The 22044-nt window shown below is 59.1% G+C and overlaps 1 protein-coding gene across 9 annotated transcripts in view; it reads right to left on the bottom strand.

The window, feature by feature from the left end:
- CHST15 (carbohydrate sulfotransferase 15) overlaps positions 1–18269 on the bottom strand; it is a 73262-nt gene extending 54993 nt beyond the window's left edge. The window contains exon 1 of one of the 9 annotated variants that reach the window (XM_017338088.3): positions 17811–18269. The gene's annotated coding sequence lies outside the window, so the exon portion shown is untranslated. Of the gene's footprint in view, positions 1–1437; positions 2254–15013; positions 15847–16146; positions 16540–16726; positions 16859–17046; positions 17433–17810 lie in introns of those variants that run through there. The other 8 variants (XM_008249390.4, XM_051833524.2, XM_017338089.3 and 5 more) reach the window with 8 other exon arrangements.
- Between the last annotated feature and the right edge of the window lie 3775 nt (positions 18270–22044).

Below are 22044 nucleotides of genomic sequence, written 5' to 3'. Positions count from 1 at the left end.
CTTGCACAACAGGACACTAACGACGCCAACTGGCCAGCCCTGTGTAAACCCAGATTCCCCGGAGTGCAGCTGTGCTAGGCACAGGGGTCTGGGGGGGCCCAGACACACAAGGCCCCTGCCGCTGGGGAGGGGGCCGGTTTTGCAGAGGGGCCAGGTGGTCCCTGTTCCTCCCATTGTCTCTTTTGTAGATTCCCTGTGACAGATTTTAAATGAGCCTTGTTATTCCGGCAAGCTCAGACCCCCACATCCGGGAACACAAACATCCTGGGGTACTTTCAGCATTATTGTCATGCAATGATTGTGGCTATCTTAACTGGGAAAATAAATAACAGCAGCTTCCGCCTGCAGGTGCCAGCTTCCTTCTCTGCTGAAGGAGTGAAGTGCTGGCTGACCTCCCCACCACCACCGCCACCATCAGGGCATCCGATTCCTCACAGCCCAGGTACAACACAGAGCTCCCTCTGCCCGCAAGAGCAGTGTGGCCTCCAGGGCAGCCGCTTCCTGTCCTGCTTTCTCTCCCCAGCCGGGCGTATAAAAGCCAATTTCTCTCTTTCTTCAAGTGTCACAGCCCCATTCAGAGCGGCAGCTCGGGACAATGAGAGGAGAGCGGAGCGCCCTGGCTCCCTCTGAGCCCGCATCTCCAGCGGCCTCTGTACAAACTGAGGACAAAGGCAGGAAAACCTAGAGGCACGGAGCCGCTGGCTCCCCCGCGACCCTGCCCTGCAGAGACCCGGCTCCCTGTATGTATTCTGAGGACAGCTTCAACCCCCTCCCTCCCCACCCCCACCCCAGAAAGTCACCTTAATCCTCATTCAGCGGCCCACTCCCATTTAAAACTTGAACAGCCCTGGCTGTCCGTAGCTGGAGCGCCACCCCCCCATCACTTTGGCAGCCAGCCCTGGATTCTACTCCGCCTTCTCCTCTGGCTTCCCGGAGAAAACCGGCACCCGCTGAACACAGACAAGTCTGGGCTCACCCCATGCTGAGACAGAACCAAGACTCAACACAAAGGGGCAGGGACGGCCCTGAGCTGCATTTTGCTTCCCCCACCCCACCCCGAGATGTGTGGCGCCCTCACCCTTAGGCTTTGCAAGCTGGCATTCTCCACAACCCTGAAATGACCAGGGTGACCCACAGCGTGCCCAGAAACCCTGGGGCCCCTCCGGGGACTGGAGTGGGAGGGGCAGAGGCCAAGCAGGAGACGTCAGAGGTGAAAGGCCACGGGAGATGGGGCTCTTCCTCTCAGAGCCGGGACACAGGGGCACAGAGACACACACCGAGTGTCAGCCGTTCACACCCTGCAGGGAAACAGCACCAGGCTTGAGGTTCATGTTCATTCACTTCCTCTCTCTCTCTCTCTCTCTCTCTCTCTCTCTCTCTCCCCCCCCAACCACCTCCCCTCCCCCTCTTTCCCAGGCTTCTGTATCCAGGTCTCACCTTGCAGCTGTCAAATGGCTGAGCTGTGTTACAGTTTGGAGCCTCTCCCACTCTGAAGCGCTCAGAGATACATTGTTCCAGGTCCCTGCTGTGTGGAACCTAAGCTGGCTGCCTGAAAACCCACCCCAAGACAGGAACACGGGCCCCACGTGTGGGTCCGGCTCAGCCAGCGTTTCCTAAGCGTGTCCTTGGGTCAGGCACCCTGCTAAGACTCCCCGGAGCCCACCCAGGGGACAGTCACAGCAGCCCCCGCCCTTGACCACGTACAACCTGCAGCTTGCACAAGCGGCTCGGATGGGCACCAGATCCCAAAGCCAGCCCCGTGGCGTCCACCTAGGCAGTCACACAGGGAGCCCTGCCCAGACTTTGCATCCCATACTTTGTTTAATCCTCTGCTGTCTCCCGTTGGAGATTCTTAATCATTTTTGTAATAAGGAGCTCACATTTACCTGGTGCACTGGGCCTTGCAAACTACATTGCTGGCCCTGGAGACACATGGAGAACCATGCAAGTAGGACAAGGATTGCAAGAAGAGCGCATGGGGCCGGCACTGTGGCACAGTGGGTTAAAGCCCCGGTCTGCATACCAGCATCCCACATGGGCACCAGTTCAAGACCCGGCTGCTCCACTTCCGATCCAGCTCTCTGCTACTGCCTGGGAAAGCAGTGGAGAATGGCCCAAAATCCTTGGGCCCCTGCACCCACGTGGGAGACCCAGAAGCAGCTCCTGGTTCCTGACTTTGGATCTGCATAGCTTCGGCCATTGCAGCCATTGCTGGAAGATCTCTCTGTCTCTCTCTCTACCTCTCTGTAACTCTGCCTTTCAAATAAATAAAATAAATCTTAAAAAAAAAAAACTGGACAGCGTGCACAGCCAGGGTCTCGTCTCGTGCCCGGTGGATGTCACGGCCAGGAACAAACGCCAGAAGCTGGCATCTGTGCCGCAGGTCCCGGCTCCTCACTGGTCTGTGCAGGGGCCCTTCCAGGACCGCTTCAGAAAGAGAACCAGAAGCTTCCGCTCTGTCCCAGGAGTGAGGTTTAGCAAACGTAGTTTCCACGGGCCTGCTTGTCCTCACTCTGATCTGTAACCGAATCTGATGATTGAAAAAACCTGGGGCCCTTTCATTCCTCACGCTAATGCAATTGCACATTCATGCGGAAGCCGGGCCAGCTCCCAGGCGCTGGGCAGGAGGCGCCCGCGGGAGATTGGCAGCTGAAACTCACACTCTTCCCGCCCCTGTAGACGGGGAAATCTCCACCTTCGCCCAGCCACGCGCTCTGTCTGCACCCCGAGGAGAAAGTCACGCCTTCCACGGCACCCTGCTCCGTTGGTTTTTACAACTCACTCCAAGCCTGTGCGGTTTAAGCGCCACTTACACACGAGCTGCATTTTAAGCTTCCTCTCAGCGAGATGCAAAATCAATCAGATATGCGTGATCACATGGAGGGCGGGGTCTCACAATCAATGCTGCTGCCCCTGGGGCCCAGCAGGAGCAGCTCTGCCCAGTCCTTGGGTGGTGAGAGCAGGTCCTGACCCCAGGGCAGGTGCGCGGTGGCTCACTAAGTGGGGCCATCACACCTTTAAGAAATCAGTTTGGGTCAGGCTGAAAGGCTTGCGAGAGCATTTCAGGCATGGAAAGCCAAGACCGTGACAAAAAAATATCCTACACAGAGGATCTCTGTGAGACCTCAGAGGAAAGAAAGGGTCATCACAGAAGGAGACACTCTTCTCTGAAGGGAGAGGAGAGCGTCCACTTTGCTTATGGCCGTGTCCAAATACCAACAGAGTCTATGGTCACAAAAGGCCTCCATAGCCTTGGCAGCCCATGGCAAGAGCCTCGGATGACCAGTGACATCATAAAAAAAGAGTGTTAATTGTTAAAGGAACAACAGGAGTCACTGTGCACTTGCTCCCCAGGTAGGACCTCTGTCCCTACTGAATTGTAATATGAGAATCGACTGCAAAGTCTCTCCCCAAACTGTAATCTATATGTTGTGTATGGGCATTGGTGCAAATTGTTGAAGTCTATGAAAGCATGAGTTGGTCCTCTGTATATAAAGTCATACTAAAAAGAAACCATAATGAAGAAGGAGATGGGAGAGAGGGAGGCGGGATGGAAGCCGGGAGGGAGGGGGGAGGGGGGAAAGGACCACTATATTCCTAAAGTTGTATCTATGTAAAAATGCATTCATTAAACAAAAATTTAAAAAATCAGTTTGTAGGGGGTTTAATTAAAATGTACCAGAGGGCCGGCACCGTGGCTCACTTGGTTAATCCTCCGCCTGCGGCGCCAGCATCCCATGTGGGCACCAGGTTCTAGTCCCGGTTGCTCCTCTTCCAGTCCAGCTCTCTGCTGTGGCCCAGGAGTGTGGTGGAGGATGGCCCAAGTGCTTGGGCCCTGCACCAGCATGGGAGACCAGGAGGAAGCACCTGGCTCCTGGCTTTGGATCGGAACCAGCGCCAGCCGTAGCAGCCATTTGGGGAGTGAACCAACGGAAGGAAGACCCTTCTCTCTGTCTCTCTCTCACTGTCTAACTCTACCTGTCAAATTAAAAAGATAAATAAATAAAATCCACCAGAACATAACTGCCACGGAGCTGAGGCGCCCACGGAGCCAGACGAGGCTGCAGAAATCAAGTGAGATTCCGCGTGGCCCTTGAGAGTGTGTAGCTCTCCCGGTACCACCGTCTCCTCCAGGAAAACCAGCTGCACTCAGAAATGGAAGGGACACGACAGACGCCCTTGGGCAAGCCCCTGGGGTGGCAGGAAAGGAAATGGAGACCAGAGAAGTCAGATGAGTGGCCCCAGGACACAGAGCAGTGAGAACTGGGGCCAGAGCGGTGCACGTCTGGACCTAGGAGGCAGCCTGACCGGTAAAAGCAAGCAAGGTCCCACTTCTGGCTGCCCGGTTCAAGCCCTGACTCCACCACCGAGCTCAGCGTGAACTTGGCTGGGGTCAGTTTTCGCATCTATAAAATGGTAATATTAATGGGATCCACCCCAAAGGTCGCTGAGAGCATTAAACCAAGTAGTCAATAAAACTGAGCACACACTAAGTACTCAACAGAGAGCGTACTTTAAAAAAATCATGGAATGTAGGATAAAAAGATGTTTATTTTGGTGCAAAAACTTTTTGAAATCCATGAATACAAAGGGGTCTTCAAAAAGTTCGTGGAAAATGTGTATTGTGAAAAACTATGCATGATTTCAGAACATTCTGCACCAACATAACCTCAGCTTTTAATTCCACGTTCCATGGACTTTCTGAAGCGCTCCGAAACGTGCTGGTTGCTGTTCTCAGACCTGAAGCCGCCGGCTTCCTGCCCGATGTTCTGGTGCACCCCACAGCCCGCCGCGCTCCAGCTCTGGGGAGCAAGGTGTCTGTGTGCACACGCCCGGCACCAGGCACCCACCCATCTGTGCAGGCGGGCCTCAGTGCAGGCGCCGCGCGGCAAGCATGGGCCTTCCAGTGCCTGCCGACCCCATGCAGACAAATTTTAATTGACTGCCAACGGGCAGGGACTTGAAAATAACCTAAAGGGTCAACAAGGCTTTAGCCAGTGAAATTCTAAAACACTTCCAAGGTGCTGTGGATCCCTGGATTTTGGTAAAATTAAGAGGTAGCAGAATAAAGCCTGCGGCTTGGTTAATTGCACTGTCAACTGGCTTCGAGGACGTATTGGGGTGACCTAAGATGTTAACGCTGTGGGGAGCTGGGTGAAGGGCACACAGGAACTCTACGTGTTTGCAACTCCTTGTGAGGCTGATGTCATTTCAAAACAATACGGGAGGGGGCCTCCAGGAGTGCCGGAACGGGCGGGGGCTCCCCACAAGTTCCCAGCACAAGGGTTTCCAGGCAGAGCAGCCTCCTATACATGGAGATGTTGCATGAACAGCTGGAAGGAGTCTAAGTTAAAGTATTCAGAAAATGCTCCTTTTATCTCTCCGTTTACTAAAACACAGGAATTTTCTGTCTTTCCACAGCCCGAAAATTAATCATCAACAAACCCAAGATGGAGCTGTGTACTATGGCTCCAACCTCTGATAAACAGCCCAGACAGGGTGTCCACGGGGGACCAGCGGGAGGTGGAAGTCAAGGAAAGGAACGGATGTGTCAGGGTAGCCGGCTGGTGCCAGGCGTGTGGCTTCCATGCAAGAAGGTTGGCACTGGGGTGCAATGACTATGGTGGGACCACGTGCTGGGTGTGCTCGGGAGCCCAGGGCACGTCCCAGGGAGGCTCAGCTACCCGGGCAGGGAGACAGCCTGGGGGTCTGTCCCCTAGGAGACGGTCAAGGTAAAGCAAGAAAGGGGCAGCCAGTGGCAGGAGCTTCAGGGAGCTGAGAGGAAGAACGTCCACCTGGGGAAGCCAAGTCCCGAGAGAGGACCCAGGCAGGACAGCGATGCCCCCAAAACCAAGACCACACGGGAGCTGGAGTTGCTGTGCCAGGGCCTCTCCCAAGGGCCCCCTCTCCCACAGCCAGGCCGCTCGGCAGCATCACCGAGTTCAGGTGCACAGCCCGGCCTTGCCCCTGGGATTTCACAGCCCCGTTTCAGTCTTGTTTTCAGGAGTGTGGTTTCGGCTGCCCACCCCAACACTTCCCTCAAGGACAGGCTCAGATTAAAAATAGCTCCTGCTCAGGAGCCAAGCCCCAAGCCGGGGCCAGGGGCACTGGGCTCCCCCGTTTCCTCAAACGCCACAGCAGTGCCAGCCAGGGGCTCCTCACCCGTGGGGGTCGGGGAGAGGGCGGAGCTGCAGGGGTGAGAACAGACGGGATCGACCCAAGGGTGCCACGACTGGGCGTCTCTCCCCAGCACACCTCAACCCCTCCCATCGACCAGGTCCCGCACCAGGGCTTGGCTCTGGCTGCTCCCTCTGTACAAATCTCAGGCAGTGGCACCTTCCTGTCATTCAAAGATCACCTCCTTGGAAAGACCAAGCCAATCCCCACCCCACCCCCGCCATCAGAACCTCTCTCAGCACTCAGGACTCTGCGCCCATCTCTGTGACCTGTCCCCCTGTCTGTCGCTCCCCATGAGGGTGCACACTGAGCACAGGGACCCCATCCGTCCAGTTCACTGTGTGACTCCCAGCTCTAGGGGCAGCACGGGGCATAGGGCCAGTCCCCACTACAAAAGCCCGGAGAAGTGGAAGGGTCAGGCTCCCCGATGCTCCCCGGGGATGAAACTGGGGGATTAGGGCAAGTTGTTTGCTCTGCAGGTCTCAGTCCCCCCAGCACTAGCAGGGGGTGGGCAGTCGCACGATCGGTAAGTCCCTGGGCACCCCTACACCACAGGTCACCCTTCTCCAGCCCCCACCTGCCTTCCTGCTTTCCATCCATCTGTCTGTCCATCCAGCCACCCATCCAAGCCCCGAGTCCCATGGGCAGGGCCCTGAGGATGCAACCTTAACTGAGATGCACACACGTCCTCTCCGAAAGGGACGGAATTAGAAAGGAGGCAACTGGGCAGCAGGCCGGTGTCAGAGGGGATGCCTGGGCCCCAGGCCGGGGCTGCGGTGGGGAAGGGGGGCGAGGTCTTCCGTAGGGAGGAGGAAGGCAGGTGCACAGACCCTCGGCGGCTGCGGAGGGAGGGGAACGTAAGTTAGTCTCCCCCCAGGAATCCGGACTCAAAACGGAAAGCCAGTCTGTGCGGAAGCCCCCCATGGACTGAAGACCAGCGAGGCTGCTTCCCACGATCCCCACGCTGGTTCTGGGCGGGGCTGGACCTGCTCCTCCAGAGAAGGCTCTGAACCACCTCCGAGTCCCCGGGTGCCCCTCAGCCACACCGGGCCCACACACACGCAGGTACACACACACACAGTACCCACCCCGCCCAGAAGGTCTGTGGGACCACAGGACGTGTGTTCCTTCCGAAAGTCCCAGGAGGGTTCCACGCCACGGCCCCGATTCAGCGCCGCTGAGCTTCCTGCCCGCCTTCCTTCCTGCTGGAGCTGGGAGAGCCCGTCAGGACGTCAACGGGAACCACGGGCACAGCCGGCCTCGGACCCAGGGGTCCAGCCAAGCGTGCAACAAAAGCACATTTTTACACGTCCACACTGAACACGTGCAGAGCTTTTCCCCATGCAGTCACGATTCTCAAAACAATGCAGCCTCATGGCTATTTCTATAGAATTCCCACGGAAGCAGGCATGATAAGTCACCCAGAGGGACCGAAAGCACAGGGGAGGGGTCGCACTGTGGCGCAGAGGGTTAAACCGTGAGGCCGGCACCCCCTAAGGGAGCGCAGGTTCAAGTCCCGGCTGCTCCACTCAATCCTGCTCCCTGTTAACGGCCCGGGAAAGCAGCAGATGGCCCAAGCGCTGGGGCCCCTGCTACCCACATGGAGACCTGGATAAAGTTCCAGGCTCCTGGCTTCTGCCTGGCCGTTGTGGCCATTTGGGGAGTGAACCAGAGGATGTAAGATCTCTCTCTGTCTCTCCCACTTTCATTCTGCCTTTCAAATAAATAAAATAAAATCTTTTAAAAAAAATAGAGTATAGGGGAGGTTACTGCAAACCCTACACCACCTCTCAGAGGGAACTTCAGCACCCTCACTCGGGCTCTCGGGTCCCGGGGGTCCTGGAACCACACTTCTGTGGTTACAAAAAAAGCCCCTAAGACCATGAGAATCTGAACAGAAGAACATTCCTAAGCAGAAAGAGCATGCTGGCCACAAACCCGCACAGCTCCCTGGTCGGAGCCCACATGGGACCTGCCAACAAAGCTGGCCTGGGGACTGAGCCAAACCCCAGGACTGCACCCCCGGGCCCGTGGAACCCCCGGCCCCTGCATAGTTCTTTCCATGCTTCAGCCCAGCATAATTCTTTTAAAAACAACTCCATAATGTATCCTGGAGTCACAATCACAGGCCCTTGTTTATGAGTTGGGCCAGATCAGATAAAATCTCATTCTCTGAATTGGTTCCTAATTTAATTATCCCCAGGATAAGTGGGGGCCTCCCAGGGCTGCAGGAGAAAGGAGCTAGAAAGATGCTGGTGCCACAAGTCGTAGTTCTTGTTTGGCAGCTGGTGGAGGGCGAGCTCTGGGGGCTCTGCAAGGTCAGAAGAAGGTTAGGACCACGGGCAGGGGCGAGGTGGCGGCCTCTGTCCACCTAGCCAGCCCGCGTTCACCACGCCAGGCCAGTCAAGGAGGCAGCCTGGGCTTTTCCCAGGAGTTTACAGGGAACATTCGCAGGAACTGAACCGTGACTCCAAAAGCCTGGCTCTTCCCCTGACTGTGTGTGGCCGCTCCAGGCCTCAGTTTCCCCATCTACAAAATGGGTCTGAGCACCGTCCACTGCGAAAGCGGCTCTGGGATTACCCGGGGTGGGGGGGTCGGGGTGGCCACGGCATGGCCTGGATTTTGGTTTTCTGAGCTGATAAAATTTCTCAAACAAATCTCTAGGAATGCACCCAAAATCACAGGTCCGTATGCTTCCCCAGGGTGCATTCTGTGGCCTGTGATCACTTCTCAGGAAGGCCCTCTAAAAAACAAGTTGAATGGGTTAAAAAAAAAAAAAAAAAGCATGTTGGGTGAATTTTTTTTCAATAGATGAGGATGTGGACAGTTGTGCAGCTTCATCGGTGACCCCGACAGGATTCTCAGTGGGAAAATCTGCTTCCTCTTCCATAAACAAAAAACGCTGACTCAGAGTGGCAGACGGGCGTTTTCCTATTGATCTGCTTCCGTTTTAACAGCCAAAAACAAATGTATTTTCTCCCGCTCCACCTGCAGCTGCTGTTTCATACGTCATTTCTGATCTCGGAGCCACACCGTGCACACGGCACGGGGCCCGTGGACTTGCCGCTGGCCGCCTGCAAGTGAACGGGTTTCTTGTTTTGGTATTGCTGATGAGACCACATTTGCTAAGCTCTTGCTCTACTCCTGGGTCCGTCTTCCCCTGTCTGATTTCCCACTGTCGCTGCCGTCAAGCGGGGACAAACAGCCTCCCGGAGCGGGGACAGCACACACAGCCTGCTGACGCCCCGCTCATCAACTTGCCCTCCCTCCTCCTCACCGAGAACTTCCTGGAACCTAAAAAGCAGCCAATTCCTTTGACTTTCAACATCGTGCCCTGGGGTGACTGGCCCGAGGTGACCCTAGTTGGGATCTTTCTGGAACTTACTGTCTTTATTAAAACCTGTTGCAGACAATGAGGAGGGTCACCATCGCGGGTCAGGCTAGAGATGACCACAGAAAGGGCCACGTCCCGAACACCCAGCCCGCGGCTCACCCCTGCTCTCGCCTCACCCAGAGACTTCCTTTCAGACCAGGCTTGGTCACTGGCCAAAGGGTGCCACGGGAAATTCCAACTCCACGCTGGACGCCACAGCACCAGGGCTCCAGCCCAGGACTCTACCCCTCTCCCCTCGGGCCGCCTCCCTCCGCTTCCTCTTATCTGTGGGGCTCAGCGTCCTAGGACCCCAGGGAAGCAAAGGTTCCTAAGCAGGAAGAGGCCGGGCACACACACACTCAGGGCATTGCCCTTGGCAAGATGGAGAGGGCAAAGGAAAGACGAAATGATCCCTGCTCCCTCGAGAAGCCCTGCTCCCGAGACCTCGGCGCTCCGTGGATGGAGGAGCTGTGACCCAGGGAAGGGGCCCCTGGCTGGCTCACGAGAGCCTCCAGCCCCGTCCACCAGGCCACAGAAAGGACATTTCTGCCATGCAGAAATCCACACTGGTTACCGGGCACGGAGGTCCCCAAGGCGGCCCAGCTTCCACCTGAACGTCCAGTAAACCAAGGACCCAGACAACCCCACAGGACCTCAGCCCAAAGCCCCCGCGCCACCGACACATGGCTGCAACTTGGCAGTCAGAGTGCATGCTGGGAAACCGCCCACTTCCTGCTCATCCTGGAGACCCCCGGGGGGCACAAAGCCAGCCCCGTTTGCCACGTGAGCGTGAGACACAAACAGGTTCAGAAATCAGAGAGTGATCCTCTGTAGACCAATAGTCTGCTTGTGGGTTTGGAAATTACGGACTCTAAAAATACACACCAGGATCCACTTTATATTTTTAATGCAAATATTTACATTCCAAACAAAGGAACATGGAACATAAAGATACGCTATTTGCAGCCGCCGTAAGAAACCCTAACGGTCTCCACGTTTCTCGCCTGAGTATATATTCCTGAAACACCAACCAGATTTCCAGAGCGGTTTTCCAGCAGACTTTTCAGACACAAAAAACTGTGGCTACCGCCTTTTAACAGCCCAAAAACCTAATGCTCAAAACATCCAAGGTCATGGCTCCTTTAGAGATTCAGTGACAAGCGTTAACGCTCCCGTGCCACGCTCCCAAGTCTGGGGCCCCTTCCTGTCTGCGGGGCGCACACGCCGAGGCCTGCACGGAACCTCCAGCCTTCGGAGGAATCATTTTTAACCGAGGCATGAATTCAACAAAACTCAGTCACTCGCAACTACCAGCGGGTCCGGCTATGAACCCCAGACAAGGGACGCGAAGCCAGACCTGCAGACCGAGCCCAGGAAACCGGAACACAGAGCGACACGGGCCAGGTTCAAGGTGGAGACACAAGAGAGTGGAACTGCAGGAGCTCCGAGGAGGAAGGCTCCACCGGGATGGGGGTGGGGAGACGGCAGGAACGACCCACACAGACGGCGGCAGGGGATACACAGGAGGGAGCAGGACGGGCAGACGCGGGAGGCTCTCCGCTCCGGTGGCTGCAGGCCCAAGTGCACCCACGTCCCAGGCCAGCTGGCCCAGGCGGGCGGAGTGCAGGCCAGACAGGGCACCAAGGAAGAAAAGGCAGGACAGGTTGCGGGGGGCCAGGCTGGGCATCAGGCCCTCCCCCCTCCCCGGGGAAGCGGGGTTCTGGTTCAAAAGCAGCGTTGAGTCCTGGCTGACAATGACCTCGATTTGGCTAATCAGTCCTGCACTTCGCCCGGAAGCGGGAAAGACGCTCCTCTTGGGTTTAATAGCAAATCGTTTGCTACAGCAGCTAACAGGGCCCTACCACCGCACACCTAATAGACGTCATTTATCACCCGCTACCACGGCGGGCCCTGGGCTGAGCTCATCTCCACCAGGAGACATCTTCCTGTCCCTTCCTGAGGATACTCTGCCTGCAGCACTCTCCCGGTCTACACCTGGGGTGTCTACACTGGCCCACGCGTGTCGAGGGAAGACCTGGACACGCAGAGCTCTGCCCTGCCTTTTCCCATGGGAAGGCCCGTCTCCCTCCTGGCTGCCCCTGGAGGCTCTGATGGCCAACCCCTCAGGTCACAGGTCACCTGCCTGCTGCGCTAGCTCAGCCAGGCTCTCCGCCATCAGCTGCAGCCAGAACACGGATGCTGGACCTCACGGTGCTCCCCTCCCCCTTCTGTCTCTCCACTCAGCCAGAACACAGGGTTCAATCTGGGGAGCTCCCCTGTGTCCTCAAACGGCACAAGGAGGTGGATTAGTGACCTCACTTTACAGATGGGGAAACCGCGGCAGGAAACTAAGTCACTTGATCAGGGTCTTAAGAATGGAACGAAGAGGTCTAGCAGGGATTTGAACCTGAGCCAGCGTGAAGCCTGTGTGGCCCCTCTAAGCACCCACGGGATCCAACATTTGGGCTAAAAGAAAGCCTTTGGCTTGGGTACCACGCATCTGGCTGGGCAGAACCACGTGGTGCCAGCTGAACGTCCCCGAAGCAGCGTGAGTGCAGGCACGGGAGCTGCGGGAAGGGCAGGCCACGGTCAACAACACCGGGGATGCCGCCCTATCCACGGCCTTCTCCAGCCTCTCGTCAGGAAACGCAGCTTCTGACCATAGCAAAGGGGCCACAGGCCCAGTCCCTCCGGGCAGCTCCCTCACGGCCCGAGCTCCAGGGCCGGCCAGAGACAGAGGGAACCACCGCCCCTCTTGGGGTGCCCCCCGCCTGGGCACAGCCACACCGCCACCCTTTCGGCCACATGCAGCAAACTGGCCTGGCAGACGCATATCCCATTTCAAGAGAAAATGTGAAACCACCAGGCCCCGGCATACGGCAGGGAAACGTAGCTGCGCCTGGCCTGCACCTAACGATCTGCCCGTGGTGCAGCACTTTGCAGGCACCTGGGTGGCTGGGCTGCCTGGTTCGATATTTCCACCACAAACACAGCCTGGCAGCGGTCCAAGCTCCATCATAATGACACCTTCTGCTTTTGAGGATCTGCCAGCCTGGCTCTCTCCAGAAACCTAAAAGGCTGGGACCAGGATGAGTTCCAGAAATGGAAACGGGGTGTTAGGGGGCAGCCGTCCCAGCCAGGAGGTCCCCCAAGTCCCCACTCAGGACTCCTTCTAAGGTCAGAGAGGAGCTCAAGAGGCAGCAAACGCAAGCAGCCCGCACGTCCCCACACGGGGCACAGCCCCCTGCCCCATCCACCAGAGGGGCGCACGGGCGGCCGTGGACCCCGTTTCCCTCCACCCACGGAGGAGAGAGGAAGCCGCCAGCCTCAGCAAACCCAGCCGGCACGCCAGCACCCAGGAGCTGCCTGGCTTCTGCCCTCTAAGGGGTGCCGTGGGTGGTGCCTCCCTCCCTTAGACCTCGCTGCACATGAGAAGCCCCGAAAAGCTCATGAAAAAAGCCTAATACAAAAGCACCAAGCATGGACTTCAACATTTTTTGCACCAAAATACAGTTATCTTTTAACTCCATTTCCAAGAACTTTTTTGGAAGTACCCTCGTGTATATACATTGTTAAAAATCTGCGTGCAACCTCAGAGGCTGGAGGCCGCCCTCCGACCCTAGCTGTGAGCTCCAGGGCTAAAGCACACCACTAGCGCCCACGTTGATTGAGCGCTTCCTGGATGCCAGGCAGTGTGCCCAGCTGTCTCGGGCCAGGGGTGAAGTTGCTAGCCCAGGTGCCCGCTGCCCTCCCCAGAGGCTCCTGGAAGGCGCCTGCCAGCAGCGTTATGTAATTCTGACTTGCACCAGCCTCGCCTCGCCTCGCCCACGGATCTGAGCTCTGCGCTCTGCCCCCACGTACCTGCCCCGGGGTGGCACCTGGGGCCAGGCGGAAACGCTTCCCGCTTCCCGCTGCACCCCTTCTGAAAGCCGCGAAGAGGAGGACCTGCCTCCCACCTGCCTCCCCCGCTAACCCAACCACTTGCTGATTCATGCCTACCTCCTCCTGAAGCAGCCGAAAACGCTCTCCACCCCCACCGCCTCTCCCCTCCCTCCTCCCATGACACAGTCCTTGAGTCTTCCCGCTACCTAGACCTGGGACAGCCCCCACCCCCACCCCCACATCTCTAAAGCAGTCCAGGGGACACACTTGGGCCAGCTGCCCAGCACAAGGCCACTGTCACCTGCTGCCTGCCTCCCCAGCTCACACACTTTGTAGGAAAAAGCCTGCAGGGGCCAGAACCAACACAAAACCTTGAGCCCCTTCGGGACATTTAGAGATGTCATTTAGACACCAGCCGGCCAGGTGACTGCTGCCTCCAACCCTCCTCTCGAGCTACAGTGAGTGACCCGAAGCACTCGATGTCAGAGACCCCACTCCCTGATGAATCAGACCTTAACACAGGGACAGCGCAGAAATGCCTTGTGCCAGTGCAAACATTCTCAAAGGCCTTTTTTTAGTTCTCCGCACAGTAACACAGCTACGCTTTGAAGTAACAACATCCACCCCCAACCCCACTCCAGCTGACAGACCCCAAGAGGAGACAGGCTGCCTTATCCTCCAATGCCAGAGATCCCTTGGAATCCCACGCTGCTAGTCCCGCCCACTAACAGCTTCAGAAAAATGGCACTCCCAGGCAGCCACTACTTTCAAAGCTAGCTGCTGCTTCTAGCACTTGACCACTCTTCTTTCCTTCAAACGGGCTCCAGAGGGCACCTGTGCAACCCTGGGCCTGCAGGTGCCCTGGGAGGGGCACAGGGTCTGGACATGGAGACAGGAAAAGTGACAGCTGCCAACCACAGGGGCTGTCCCAGGGAGTCCCAAGCCAGTGTGGTGGAGATGAAGGAGGGGCCCGAGAGCTGGAGACTCAGGTCCACACCCGCTCTCCACTCACCGGCGGTGACCCTGGCACAGCCCTCCCGGCTCTGAAATTCTGTTTCCACATCTGCAAAGGCAGGCTCCTCCCCCCCCCCCGCACCCTGCTTCGCAGCACTGTGCCCCAGCCCCATCATCCTACGAGGGCTGGGATCCTGCAGCTTCATCCCCTCTGGCTCAACTGGGGGTGGGGGTGGGGTTTATTTGGTGAAGGAAATGACACCAAAGTTTCATGCACAATCTCACTTTGCACAGGGTGGCAGCTCACCGAGGAGCTGGTGAATGAGCGCCGGACACCCAAGCCAAGTGGGAGACGGAGCTTCGCCAACCTCATCTCCAGCGTCGGCCCGCGGCCAGGCATGACGGCACCCTGGACACACAGTCCCTCGGCCTGCCGGGCGGGACCCCTGCGCCCCAGTGCACTCTTCCAAGCCAGATGGCACGCTTCCTCTACCACACTCCTAGAATCTGAGCCCACACCCCAATACCCAAGCTAGGGAATTCTCTTGCAGAAGAACACGCTTGTCTGATTTTTCCCCGGTGCTGGAGCTGCGTGGAGGCTGCTCCCGCGGGTGGGCACGCGCTCACCTGTTCCAGACAGCCCAGGTGTGCTCCTCTCCCGGCCGCTCCACGAGCAGGGCAGCTTCCAGTCCTGTCTGCACCACCTGAGGCAGCCACAGCCCAGCACTCACCCCGCCCCAGCAGGTTCAAAAGGCCCGAGGCTGCCCGGCCCAGCTGTTTCATGTGCAGTTTCTTCTCTGCTGTTTCTCAAGACACAAAATAAGCAGAGCTGGCTTTCCAGCCACGACCGTGCCTCCACACGTTGCCTCTTCCCCGTGCTCTCAGCACACGGAACCCACACGCCCCCCGACTCCTCACCGGGTCAGCCAGGGACCCGCACCTTCGTGCCGGCTGCCGTGAGAGCAGCTGCTTTGCTTTCGTACTTTTTCCTCCCAGGTTGCTACTGCCCCCGGCCAGGACAGTGGCTCCAGCACCCGAGCCCTAACCACCAAAGGACAGCAAGGCACACCTGCCCCCCCACGCCCTGCGCAGGGTCCGGATCAATGAACCCTGCGCTTTGCCAACTGCATTTCTCCTTCAGGGACCCTAGCAGCCCAAGCCCTTGGAGGGAAAGCCAGGCCTGTGGCTCCACTCCCAGCGCACCTGCCAGGGTCTCGCTGGCAGACAGCCCACCGCAGGCTGCCTCGCCTCCCCTGCTTAGCCTCTCAGCCAAGAGGTGGCTGGGAAAAACATCTTCCTGCCAGTCTCCCATGAGTCTCTGCAGGCAGAGAAACTTATTTCATAAGAGCTACCCAACTAAGAGGAACTTCCACTCCTATACTATTTTAAACAAAATCACAGGTCATCTGTACAACTTCGTGCATCAGTCGGGATCCTGGTTCCACACACGGTTTGCAGAATTCATCAGCGCCATGTTCTATAAGGGAAGATTTCTGATTTTGCAACTGGGAATGAGGGTTGGGGCCGGGTAGGAGAGCTCCAGGGCGTGGACGACGTGGGAGGGGCCAAGAGAAATTCTGAGCAAACCTCTAGGCCTCAGCTTGCCTCTGGGACCCTCCTGGGTGGCTACCCCCATCCGAGGGCAGCCCGCACCACCCAGGGGTCGCAGTAGGGAGCGGGCTCAGCCTCCACGGGCAGCCTCACCGAGGCGCTGCCAGAACCCCAACTTCATTCCTGAAAACTCCATGCCCTTGACTTACCCAATACGAACACGCCAAGGTGCCCAACTGACATGCCGGCCCGCGCCCGCCCGCAGGGGCACGAGGTCAGCCGGCCCCTCCAGGGGCTGCTCCCAGCCCCGGGCCTGGCCGCAGCCGCCGCCGCCTCCACCAACCTCCAACTGCCCGCAGCCAGCAACCGAGCCCAGCCTTCCGCGTCTGCTCGCGCCGCTCCAGCAGCGCCGGCCGACCCGGAGCGCAGGGCGAGCGGGCAGCGTGGGCACTGGGATCGCGACGGGGCGGCCACGCCGCGCTGCCTGGAGCCCGGCGGCAGCTAAGGCTCCACACGCACACGGCGCGCGCGCCGGCCAATCGGTTCTCCGGGAGGAGTCGGAGACGCGGCCGTAGCGCTCCATTCATTGCCCCCAGCGCCAGGTTCCCTTCGCGGCGGCGCCGCCTTCCAGCGATCCCAGCGGGCTCCACGGGGGCCAACTGCGCCACGCCCGCACCCGCCGCCCCAGCCCCCGCGTCCTCTCCACCGGCACACGCAGCCCAGCAGACGCGCCAGCTCGGGGCCCCTGCCAGCCCGGCTCCCCGCCGCCGTCCCCCGCGCGGCTCAGACCTGCCTCGCTCGGCTCGCCGCGCCCAAGCAGCCCGGGGACGCCGCGGGGAAGCGCCTGCAACTCCCGAGTCACGCCGCCTCCCGAGACACGGCGGGGCGCGGGGAGGGGAGAGGGTGGGGGCGGGGAGGAGGGAGACGAGGGGGCGGGGAGCAAAAGTTCAGGCGGCCCCGGGCTCGGCCGCACCGCGTCCCCGCGGGCTCCCCTCCCGGAACCGTGTCCCACGGGCGAGCGCGCCTGAGACCTCCTCCCTCCCTTCCTCCCAGGGAGGCCACAGGGCCCGAGCCCGCGCCCAGGGACAGAGTGGCAGATGCCCCCCTACCTGCCCCGGGCCAGGCCTGGAAACTTCCCCGAAGTGCGTGGGGGTGCGGGGCGCGCGACTAGGGCGAATCCCAGTGTCTCGCCCCACGGCCCAACGCACGCCCCCACCGTGAAAGCAGCGGCGTTTGCAGGTCCCCGCTCGCAGCTCCCGGGACTGGGCGGCGCGCGGGCGCCTGACTGCGAGCCCCCGGGCCGTTGTGCAGGACAGCGGGCCGGTGCGTGCCCGCGGCGTGCGTCTCGCCAGCCTCCAAGCCGTCCACAACGCCACCGCGCCACCGCGCCACCGCCCGGCCCGCTTTCCCCAGCTCCGGCCGCAATCTCTCCGGCTTGGGAGGGGGCGTGTGAGCCCCGGCGACGCCGCCGGGCAGCCTTTCCAGCCAGGTCCCCAAGCGCGCTAGGCGCCCGGAGCGCGGCCAGGACCCGCCGCGAGGGGACGCCTGCCGCTGGGGGCGGCGGGAGCCTCGGGGAGGCCGGGCGGCGGGGCGCGGGGCCCAAACCTGCCTGGGCTCGGCGCGCTCGCAAGTTCATTGTCTGCCTGGGCCGCCGCCGCCGCCGCCGCCGCCGCCGCCGCGACCGCGCCGGGAGCGCAGCGGGGAGCGAGGCTGCGCGCAGCCTCCGCCGGCCCGGACTCCTAACGCCTGGCGCCGGCCGCCACCCGCACTGCTCCGCGGGAACTAGAGGGGCCCCGGGGCCGCGAGCCCGAAGCCAGACCCACACGGCGGCTGGTCGCCGCCCGCACCCCCGCACCTGGCCCCCGACGCATACCTGGCAAGCCCGAGTCCAGCCCGCCAGCCTCTGCGGCTCCGGCTCCGCGGGAGCGCGCCCAGCCCCGCGCCTGGAGCCCCGCATCCAAGGCGCGTCAACCTGCTCCCCGAGCGCAGCCTGGAAAAGTTTGGGAGTGACGTGCTGGCGGCGAATGCAGCGTCCGAGCAGAACCCGCCCCCGCCGGTGTAGCGCGGCCACGCATCGGCCCGCGCCTGGAACGCGAGGCGAGGCCCCCGCCCCTCCCCTTCCGAGGAGTCCCGGCGGTGGGATGCGGTGACCGCGAAGAGGCCAAGCGGAACCCCCGGGGTCTGGCGGGGGCCGCCCGCCGGGGGCATCTATAAGGAACTTGGCGGTCTGCAGCCCCATGCATCGATATTCAAGGCCCCGGCGCGGTGGGTTGGGCGCCCCCTGTTGTGCTTTTGCGTCCTGCGAAGGCTGGCCTGGCTCCTGGGCCCAGCGCGTTTGCTCCTGCGGGACCCCAAGCTCCACTGCCCGCTGTAGTGGCCAGGAGGCGGCTGCTCAAGCCAATACCCCCCGCCAGCCCACACCCCCGCCCCTGACGGCCAAGGCCCGACACTCCGGATTCTGGACTGAAGTCGCCATCAGTTAAAAAAAAAAAAACACCTCCTGTTCCAGGGGGACTCACTCGGGGGGGGGGCGCTTGGAGCGCCAGGCCCTGGCTTCCAGGAAAGTGGGGTCCGAGGCACAAGCCAAGAATCTGCCATCCTTTGCCCAGGATCCCATAGCCAGAGTCCCACAGCCTCTTCCTCAAAGCTCCCGGGAGTGGAGCGGGAAGCACTTCCTAAAGTATGGAGTGGGCGCACGCCCCTGTGAACGCGCGCACGCCTGTGTGAACGCGCTGCCTCTTCGCTTTTCCTTTTGCGGGGCTTGAGGCTTCCCCTGCCCCGAGAAGCCACCCCGAGGCCCTCAACTTCAGCTCAGCATCCATGGCAACTATCGCAGAGGTCACAATCGGAGGATTATAACTGCAGATGGGAATTGGCACGCGAGGGGTGTTCTCTGAAACCCACCCTTGTCTCCCTGGGAAGAATGCCGCTCACAGAAAACCTGCGGCGAGAGGCGAAGGCAGCAGCGAGACCAGCCTTGGAATCGCAGCCCAGATTGCTTTTTCCATGTAGACTCCACTTGGTGGGTTTTGTTCTTTATTATATTTTTTTAAACAAAAACCTGCTTCTGGAAATACAATGAGCTGCTTTTTGCAGGGTTCACAATTCCCAATAGATGCTGATGCCATTTTTCAAGGTCTTACCCACGTTGTGGCTTGGGGCTTATTTATGAGCTCCCAAGAAAAGCCTGCCTTTCAGTGCGGTTTATATACTGGAGTAATTGCACAGAGACACAGAGCAGACACAGCTGGCAAAGAGGCTCGCCTATACACGCGTCTGGGAGGAAGGCCCTGGGCGAGGCAGCTGTCCGGCCGGGTGTGCAGGGGTTTAAACAAACACGGGGAAGGGTCTGCGGCCACAGCGAGGAGGAACCCCGTCCTACGGCCACAGGCGCTCCCCACTTCCTCTCCTTCCCCCAGACCGGCACCAAAGTGGCACCCCGCCCTCTCAGATCACCTCCCGGTGCGGACACCCGGGACCGCAGCTGACCAGAGCAAAGTGCTTTCATTAAAATCACGGTGCCGCTTTGATGCAAATTCCACGAGGGACTGTCCTTTAAAAAAAAAAAAGATTTATTTATTTTTATTTGAAAGGCAGAGTTATAGAGAGCTAGGGAGCAACAGAGGTCTTCCATCCTCTGCTTCACTCCCCAAATGGCTGCAATGGCTGGAGCTGGAGTTGGTCCAGTCCCAAACCAGGAGCCAGGAGCTTCTTCCAGGTCTCCCACACGGGTGCAGGGGCCCAAGGACTTGGGCCATCCTCCAATGCTTTCCCAGGCCATGGCAGAGAGCTAGATCAGAAGTGGAGCAGCCAGGCACCAAATCGGCACCCATACGGGATGCTGGCACTGCAGGTGGCGGCTTTACCCGATGCCCACGATGCTGCCTCCCCAAGGGACTTTCTAACGGCCTTCCCACATGTGTAATTTGCCCCCTGAAAGTGAATTTCTAAACAATTACCCAGGCGTCACACGTGGGCCTGATATTCAGGAGAGCTGAGTGAGCACCCGGACACTGGACGTGTGTGAACGGGCAGACGGACAGACATACGGAGGTGAAGCCACAAGAGAAGCCAAGAGACAGGTGCCGACACGGTGTTTTCAACTCGTGGTGGGCAATGTAGTAATTCAGGAAAACCAATGGTTCCTCCTCGTGTGTGTGGAGTTGAATCCCCTGAGTTCAACCACCTGGGAGCAGAGTGACCTCAGGCAAAACACTTCTGTGCCTCAGTTGGAGGCTCCTCATGGCGCCGCCCTGGTGAACAGACTTCTTCCTTCTCCCCTGGGCGCATCACACAACCACACTCCTGCACAGCCTCCTGGCGGGCTTCTCCCACCGCTCCACCCTGCACACAGGCATTAGGAACGGTAGCCGGGGCAGAGGCGTGACACGCACCCGCAGCACCGGGCTTGTCTGCCTCTGCTCCGGTGACAAAAACGTGCCCCGAGGAGCCGCTGCCACCTTAGCTTGGCTCCAACGGCACACGCATGGCGTGGACCTGCGCTCCTGGACTTGGAGCCGCTGCTGCCGACCTGCAGGCGCATCAGCAGCGGTGACAAGGAGAGGCTTGTGGTTGTGAGCCACTGCACGCTGGGGTCGTGGCCACAGCACACCTGTGGCAGCCGATGATAGATACGGGGCCTCAGTGGGCTGCTCGGAAGGTTGATGACAACAGTTTTGAACAACACGGAGCACAGTCCTTGGGTCATAATAAGAACACAAAAATACTACTAGTAGTAATCTTACTCAAGGCCCAGCACCGTGGTGTAGCGGGTGAAGCCGCCTGCAGTGCCGGTATCCCACATGGGCGCCAGTTTGATTCCCGGCTGCTCCACTAACGATCCAGCTCTCTGCTACAGGATGGCGCAAGTGCTCGGGCCACTGCTCTTGCGTGGGAGATCCAGAAGAAGCTCCTGGCTTCGGCCTGGCCCAGCCCTGGCCGTAGCAGCCAGCATATAGACCTCTCTCTGTCTCTCTCCCCACCTCTCTGTAACTATGCCTTTCAAATAAATCTTTTTTTTTAAAAAAAAAGGCATTTTGCACATAATAATCACATAATGTTTGCCAACTGATTAATTGAATCAGTGAACAAATATGCTTGGAATTAAGATTCTACAGAAGACAAGTCAAGGGTATCGGAAGACTAGAAGAGGGGGCTGCCTTGACCCTTCGGCCCACACTCATTTACCCATTCATTCCTCAGACATTCTCTGAGCACCTGCTATGACCCGCACACAGGTCTGAACGTTGGAGCCACTAAGTGACAAGGAAGGGGACCTACAAAGTCCCACTGTGTGACAGGCACCCTGCAGAGCACACCCCCGTGTACATCATCTCACTGCCACCGTGTCCTCTGGCCAGAACCACACGGCCCCATTTTCCAGGCCAGCAGACTGAGGCTCAGAAACTAAATGCTTAGCGATGACCACAGGCCGCTCCTAGGCCACCAGTGTGCAGACGAACCCCTGTGGGTGGTGGGCGAGCCCACCAGAAGGTGCAGAGGAGCAGGGGACAGGGTGAGCCGGGCCAAGTCCTCTCTGCACTTCATTTGTGCGTGGAGTGCTCCGTGCACCAAATCCAGGTTCTGCTTCTGCCGCTGGAAGGCGCTGCCTCTGGGCGCAGCGAGGCCGTGGGCGGCGTTACCACCATCTCTGCCGCCAGCGCCACCCTGCTCCCCACCCTGGGACTCTGACAAATTTAGACTGCTTAGTAGCTTAAAGTGCATTTCAATTTCATAAATTCAGAAATACCCTGGTTAGGCAGATCCCTTCCACAGTAATGCGTCCATTAAGTGCACTTGAAGCAATTTTGGAATGCTAATCCATCACAAATCGACATGAAATTTGGGTTCGTGTGAAAATCTCCTATACCCAGCGCAAATCCTCTGCCGGATTTGGGATAAGAGCAGCTAGCAGCAGGTCCTCCAAGCCGGAGACGTTAGCTCTGGGTCGACATCTTCGGCGAACCCAGGAGCGGAGCCAGCTGTCCGTGAACGTCAGGCTCCTGCACGCATGCGAGAGCCGTGTGCCCTAACGGGGTTCCCCCGAGGGCGGTTCCCTTGCTCCCGACACACGGCCACAGCCCTGGAGTTTCCCTGTTTCGGAGCCC

This window comes from Oryctolagus cuniculus, chromosome 15, assembly GCF_964237555.1.
Source record: "Oryctolagus cuniculus chromosome 15, mOryCun1.1, whole genome shotgun sequence".
Lineage (NCBI taxonomy): Eukaryota > Metazoa > Chordata > Mammalia > Lagomorpha > Leporidae > Oryctolagus > Oryctolagus cuniculus.
This window is presented reverse-complemented; position numbering and strand designations above follow the sequence as displayed.